The sequence below is a fragment of the Aquarana catesbeiana genome, linkage group LG10, assembly GCF_042186555.1.
Source record: "Aquarana catesbeiana isolate 2022-GZ linkage group LG10, ASM4218655v1, whole genome shotgun sequence".
Lineage (NCBI taxonomy): Eukaryota > Metazoa > Chordata > Amphibia > Anura > Ranidae > Aquarana > Aquarana catesbeiana.
Window position 1 is genome coordinate 219,417,255 of NC_133333.1, and position 6,381 is coordinate 219,423,635.

The 6,381-nt window shown below is 43.2% G+C and overlaps 1 long non-coding RNA gene across 1 annotated transcript; it reads left to right on the top strand.

Annotated features, from left to right (window-relative positions):
- Positions 1 to 5,313: 5,313 nt before the first annotated feature.
- LOC141110146 (uncharacterized) lies at positions 5,314 to 5,854 on the top strand. The gene is made up of 2 exons (XR_012236249.1): positions 5,314 to 5,444; positions 5,549 to 5,854. It is a non-coding gene; the product is annotated as an uncharacterized lncRNA (long non-coding RNA).
- Positions 5,855 to 6,381: the final 527 nt, after the last annotated feature.

Sequence of the window (6,381 nt, forward strand, 5' to 3'; positions counted from 1 at the left end):
GCTTCAGCGGACTTGCAGCGGACCTCTTTTGTCGAAAACGTGACGAACTTTAGATTTAGAACATGTTTCAAATCTTTCCAACGGACTCGAAAAATCCGCTCGTCTGTATGCTAGTCCGACGGACGAAAACCGACGCTAGGGCAGCTATTGGCTACTGGCTATGAACTTCCTTATTTTAGTCTGGTCGTACGTCATCACGGTCGAATCTGCCGGACTTTGGTGTGATTGTGTGCAGACAAGTCCAATTCGACGGAAGTCTGTCGAAAAGTCCGTCGAAAGTCCAGTCATGTGTACACAGCATAAGTGGGCGTGTCAAGGGTTTTTTCCTATACCTGCATACTTTGCTAATAGGCTTCCCTCATTCCCATCTCAAAAAGTTGGGAGCTATGTACCTTTTGTAGAGAGTCACAGGACCCAGGCACCAGGATTTACATAATTTTGTGTCATCTCTAAGCTGGCATCTCAGTGCAGGAAGTAGTTGATGACCATGGGAAATGCGGAAATAAAGATGGCATTGTCCTTCAGGGGAAAAAAGCAGATGTCAACGTAAGTAAGTACTGTGATCTGTGAGTGGTACCCCCTGGACTAAATGTAAAAACATTTTTTGCATTAGTACATGTCCCCTAGGTCAGTGCTCAGCCCCCCCATGTCATTTATTTGACTCCCTAGCCTAAAAACCAAGAAAAAGGGTATTTTACAAATTTGCTTCCCATTGGTTTTAACCCCTTCCCATGATTGCCTCCAAGCCCTCTAAGGGTTCTAAAAGCCAGGGTTGCGGCGGCCAGCATTTGGGTCATGTGACCGCCATGATTGGCTGTCACAGTGGTCACATGATCGGAAAGCTCCCAATCGCTAGTAGGCGTCGGGAGCTTTCTGGTACCCGCAGCCTGCCGTGCTTGGAGGGCGCTCTCAGCACTGTAAGTGGTTTACATAGGGCTGCATATATGCGGCCCCTCGGCATGAGGGCCCACACACTGAGAAGCTGCATATATGTGTGCGGCCGGCGTGAAGAGGTTAATAATGTCAGGATTCAATATCTGAACTTATCCTATTTTTGTTGAACCCTGCTCAAACACAAACTCAGGTACATTCGGCTCATCACTGCTCAGTATGGACTGAAAAATATAATTGATGACAGGTCCACTTAATATTCCAATGACTGCATATTATCATTTAGTGCAGAATTTTTGTCTGACTGGTTTGCTCTTTTGAAAACAGAGGGGTATTTGGTGCACTCAGGAGGTTGTCTCCAGACAGTAATAATAAAATAATGTAATATCAAAGGTGTAAAAGAATTGATGGCTCCCAGGACTTCTTGTCAACTTGGGTACAGCAGGCGAGCGGGGCTGACGTCACCGATCCTGGAGTACAGCAGATGATCCTGCTTACATGAAGTGCTTCATTATGGCTATCTTGTGAGTTGCTCATTTTTTACCCTAAATAAATGGTTTATTGATTGCTGCACTTAGATGGCGCTTCTCCTTTCTCCACGGTTTGCTCTTTAACTACTTGCTGACCAGCAGTTTAACCTTTTACTGTTGGCCGGCGGCTTTGTTGCCTCCCCCCCCTTGCGACATACGGGTACTACCTGGTTTACAGGCAAACTATGTTTTTTTACTTTCTGCTATAAAACATTCCCAATAAAAAATGTAAATCAAATTTCTTTATCAATTTATGTATTCTTCTACATATTTTTGGTAAAAAAAAATCCCAAAGTGTATATTGATTGGTTATAGCATCTACAAACTATGAGATAGATTTATAGACTTTTTTTTTTTTTTATTGTTTTTACTAGTAATGGTGGTGATCAGCGATTTTTAGCAGGACTGTGACATTGCGGTGGACAAATCTGATACTGTGACACTTTTTGGGGACCAGTGACACCAATACAGTGATCGGTGCTAAATAAAAATGCACTGTCACTGTATAAATGACACTGGCAGGGAAGGGGTTAACACCAGGAGCGATCAACGGGTTAAGTGTGTTCCTAGGGAGTGCTTTTTAACTGTGTGGGGGACGGATGCATTTGAGGAAAAGAGAGATCCGTGTTTCAAGCGTAACTCCACTTTTATAGGTAGGAATTCCGCGCTAACAGAAATGTAGCAATAAGCGGCAGCATACAGTGCAATCACACCAATGTTCAAAAATCTTGTAAAAAAGCTGCGCTAAAATTTAAATTAAAGTCCATACAAATAACATCAAAGGAAAAAATGAGTCCTTCAAGAGCATAAACACCACCACCGTGCACGGTGATGGTGGGAAGCCTATTAATTTGTTTTTAAGCTATTTTTTAAATAAATTTATCTTATACTGCACTATGGAAGCCCTATCTCTTTTCTTATGAGGATCAATCCCTGGAAATTCATTGGATTTTTTCCTGGATACTGATACTGGAGAGCTCTGATTAGGAGATCGGTTTTGGAGATTCGGAGTTGGAGGAAGGACCAGAGGAGATACCTCTCCAGGTGAATGGGTTGGAGGACTCACCAAGGGATATCTAACCCTCCGGTTATCTATACATGCTAATTACCCCTGCAGGGGTGCGGAGAGCTAGAGAGTGGGCAGAGCCATGCAGATCATTCCCTTATGTCTACATAAAGTAACAGCCAGATACACAACTACTGACGTTCTCCTAATTTCCAAGCTTCTTTTATTGAAGTGCCAATGCTAAAGTTAAAGCTATCTGGGTTTCCATTGCAACATGTGGATATGTGGACACCATGAGTGAGCTTGGAGATTTACCCCCTGCCATTTGAACACCTGGAGCGGCAGCAAGCTAAAAGGCCTTGGCTGGGCTATAGCCACTTGCCCTTTTATGCTTGCCATTTGGTAAGCTGAATCAACTACTACGGTGGATTAGCACTATTGTCTATAGGTGCACGGTGGTGGTGTTTATGCTCTTGAAGTAACTCCACTTTTATTGAGAAAAAAAAAAACTTCCCCTCTGGGTGATCTATGTACAGTACATTGCAAGAATTATAACAACCTTTGTTGCAGAGGTCCTACATTTTGTTATTCTGAAGAAATCCCTGTGTGTTTGTCTGTGCCTCTGTGCGGAGTGGGTCTAATGGGATTGGTTTCATAATTATCAGTCAGCTGTGGCAGCTGCAGAGCACTAATGAGGAAAGCTGCTGGACCTGCATCCCTTTATACGTGATTTCCTATTGGAAATATCTCACCAAAAATGACATTTTTGTTGCAGGGAATGCCTAAAATCTGACTTGTATCTTAGACCCCATACACACTTTTAGATTTTCTGCAGATTTTTCTCTTCAGATTTACCAAAACCATGTAGTACAAGGGCCTGCCTGATTGCATACAAATGGAAACTCTTAAGGTTTGACCTCATATTATATGATTTTGGTAAATCCGAAGACAAAAACCTGCAAAAGATCTAATAGTGTGTATGGGGCTTTAGGCAGACTTCTGGGAAAATTGGTGAGCCAATCACACAAGCAGGAAATGATGTTTCTGTGGAGTGGTCAGTACACATTCTGTGTACAGAAAAACTCCATGTAGCCATATTGCATTTATAGAAAATTGCAGCGGCTGCAGATTGAAAAGGAAAAGTCATTTTTAATAAAATTCAATTACAAATTGACTTGTATCGCAATTGTACACGCTATATTACTTTTTCGTTTTTTGCTATTTTTTTCCCCCACAAAAGTGGAATTGCACAAGAAACACAAGATCTCTCTTTTACACTCTGACAGAACAGCGGTCTGCCTTGTTTACATAGGTAGACTGCTGTTCTTTCTTTCTTCTGAATGAATGGCGGGTCCCGGCGGCCACGATGGCTCCCGCTGTGTCCAATCACAGCTGGTGCGGTGCTCCGGTGGCGTGGGCGCCCCCTGGATCTCACGCACAAACTCACATACCTGTACATGATTTAGCGCAGCCGGGCCGCCCTGCTGTAGTATATATGAGGTGGGAGTTCCGGAACTGGTTAAAGCAGCACAGTGGTGAATAGCAAAAAACGGCCTGATAATGAAGGGGTAAAACCTTCCAGAGGTCAAGTAGGTAAACTTTCAAAATCGATTTTCATTTTTTTTTTATTAATAAAAAAACAATTCTCTCTCTCTTGCAGTTTACAATCATATCTTCTGTACTTCTAATCTACTGATTTAACCACTTCCGGCCCGCCGCACGCCGACATACGTTTTAAATTTGAAGAGGGATATCGTTGTTATGGCAGCAGCTAGCTGCCATAACCTCGGTATCCTCTTCTTCGTCCGGCGGTTCGGTTTCTGATAATAGTGGTCTCTGCGGTGGATTCGCCCCCCCCTCCGGCAAAGCTCCGGTGTCCTCCGCCGCTTATCGGAGCCGTCGGCAGCAGTGGAGACGATCGGATGCTGTCCTTGTGTGACATGGAGACGAGTGAGGGGAAGATGGCCCCCACCCGTCTCCATATCATTGCAGGGAGGAAGGGACGTCAAAACTTCACTTCCGCCCATAGCTCTTAAAGAGCCTTTTTTTTTTTGTTTTTAAATGACAACATTTTTTTTTCTATTATTGCATTTTAGTGTAAATATGAGATCTGAGGTCTTTTTGACCCCAGATATCATATTTAAGAGGTTCTGTCATGCTTTTTTTCTATTACAGGGGATGTTTACATTCCTTGTAATAGGAATAAAAGTGACCCCATTTTTTTTTGGGACAGTGTAAAAATAAAAAATAAAAGGTAAAATAAATTTAAAAAATTTAACTGCGCCCCGTCCCGCCAATCTCACGCGCAGAAGCGAGCGCATACGTGAGTAGCGCCCGCATATGGAAACGGTGTTCAAACCACACATGTGAGGTATCGCTGCGATCGGTAGAACGAGAGCAATAATTTTAGCCCTAGACCTCCCCTGTAACTCAAAACATGCAACCTGTAGAATTTTTTAAATGCTGTCTATGGAGATTTTTAAGGGTAAAAGTTTGTCACCATTCTATGAGCGGGCGCAATTTTGAGGCGTGACATGTTGGGTAGCAATTTACTCAGCGTAACATTATCTTTCTCAATATAAAAAAAAAAAATTGGGCTAACTTTACTGTTGTCTTATTTTTTAATTCAAAAAAGTGTATTTTTTCCAAAAAGAGTGCGCTTGTAAGACCGCTGTGCAAATACGGTGTGACAGAAAGTATTGCAACAACCGCCATTTTATTCTGTAGGGTGTTAGAAAAAAAATGTATAATGTTTGGGGGGTTCTAAGTCATTTTCTAGCAAAAAAAAACTGTTTTTAACTTGTAAACACCAAATCTCAAAAAGAGGCTCGGTTCTAAATGTGGTTAATAATCTGTGAAAAAACAGGAAATCCCACACTTGCACACAATAAACTTTCTTCCTGGTACATGAAGGTTCTGCATTGTTTAATAAGTGGCTCCACCACAGGACAGATGTGAGGACGGAGCCGGGTCACGGGGGTGCATTCCACCGAGCGCATGAAGAGTGTCATGGTGGAGTGAGTTCTTTATTTTACAGAAGAGATGACATCTTGTGTATGTTTGTGCTGAAAATAACCTTGCTTACGCTTTGCCTCCTGCTGCATTTTTCTTCTTTCCGCAGATCGCATTCTATTCAGGTCCGTTCCACGGGCTTTTGAAGTAAAGCAGACACAGAGCAAAAGCAATTCAAACGCTCGGAGAGAAGGACGAATCTGAAAAGAAAAATTATATATTTACAACAAAAGGCACCTCAAACACTTCTCAGAAGTCACATCTCATTTCTGAAAATGAAGTCAATGTCAGATTTTCTGCCGTTTTTGTCTTGACTGTTGTATTGCAGACTTACCGGCTGCCGTGGCCACACTTAACTAATACCTTACCCACCTTATATGAATAAAACACGACTCTGTGAATGGGTTCAAATGGCCATAGCAGCCTTTTATTAACAAAGAAACCATAAACAATACATATTATTAATCAACACTGACTGACTCTACTTTAGAAGGTATTTGGAGGTGAGCATGGTCTACCGAATCTGCTGTATCACGCACCAGTTCCATACCACAGCCCCCAGCCGCAAATAAACCGACTTGGGGACAATTAGTTAACACATTACCACCTGATACAGCCCCAATACCGTTCTCGCCTTACTGACGTCACTTATTCCGGAAGGTACCCATACCAAAGATGAGCCCCTCCCATCATTCTCCACAAAAATGTTTGACCATGCCCACCTTCAAAACCCTGAGACCCCTGCCCACTGCTATGCAGGGCCGGATTTCCCACAAGGCCACCGAGGCCAGGCCTTGGGGCGGCAGTGGTGCAGGGGCGGCGCCGCTCCTGCGGCGACTTTTTGCCTTTTGCGGCCGCCCCCCTGCACTAACATCATTCGGAGCTCTGTATGAGGATAAACAAGCTGTTCTGACTAGAAAGGAGAGCAGGAGGCGGAGTCTG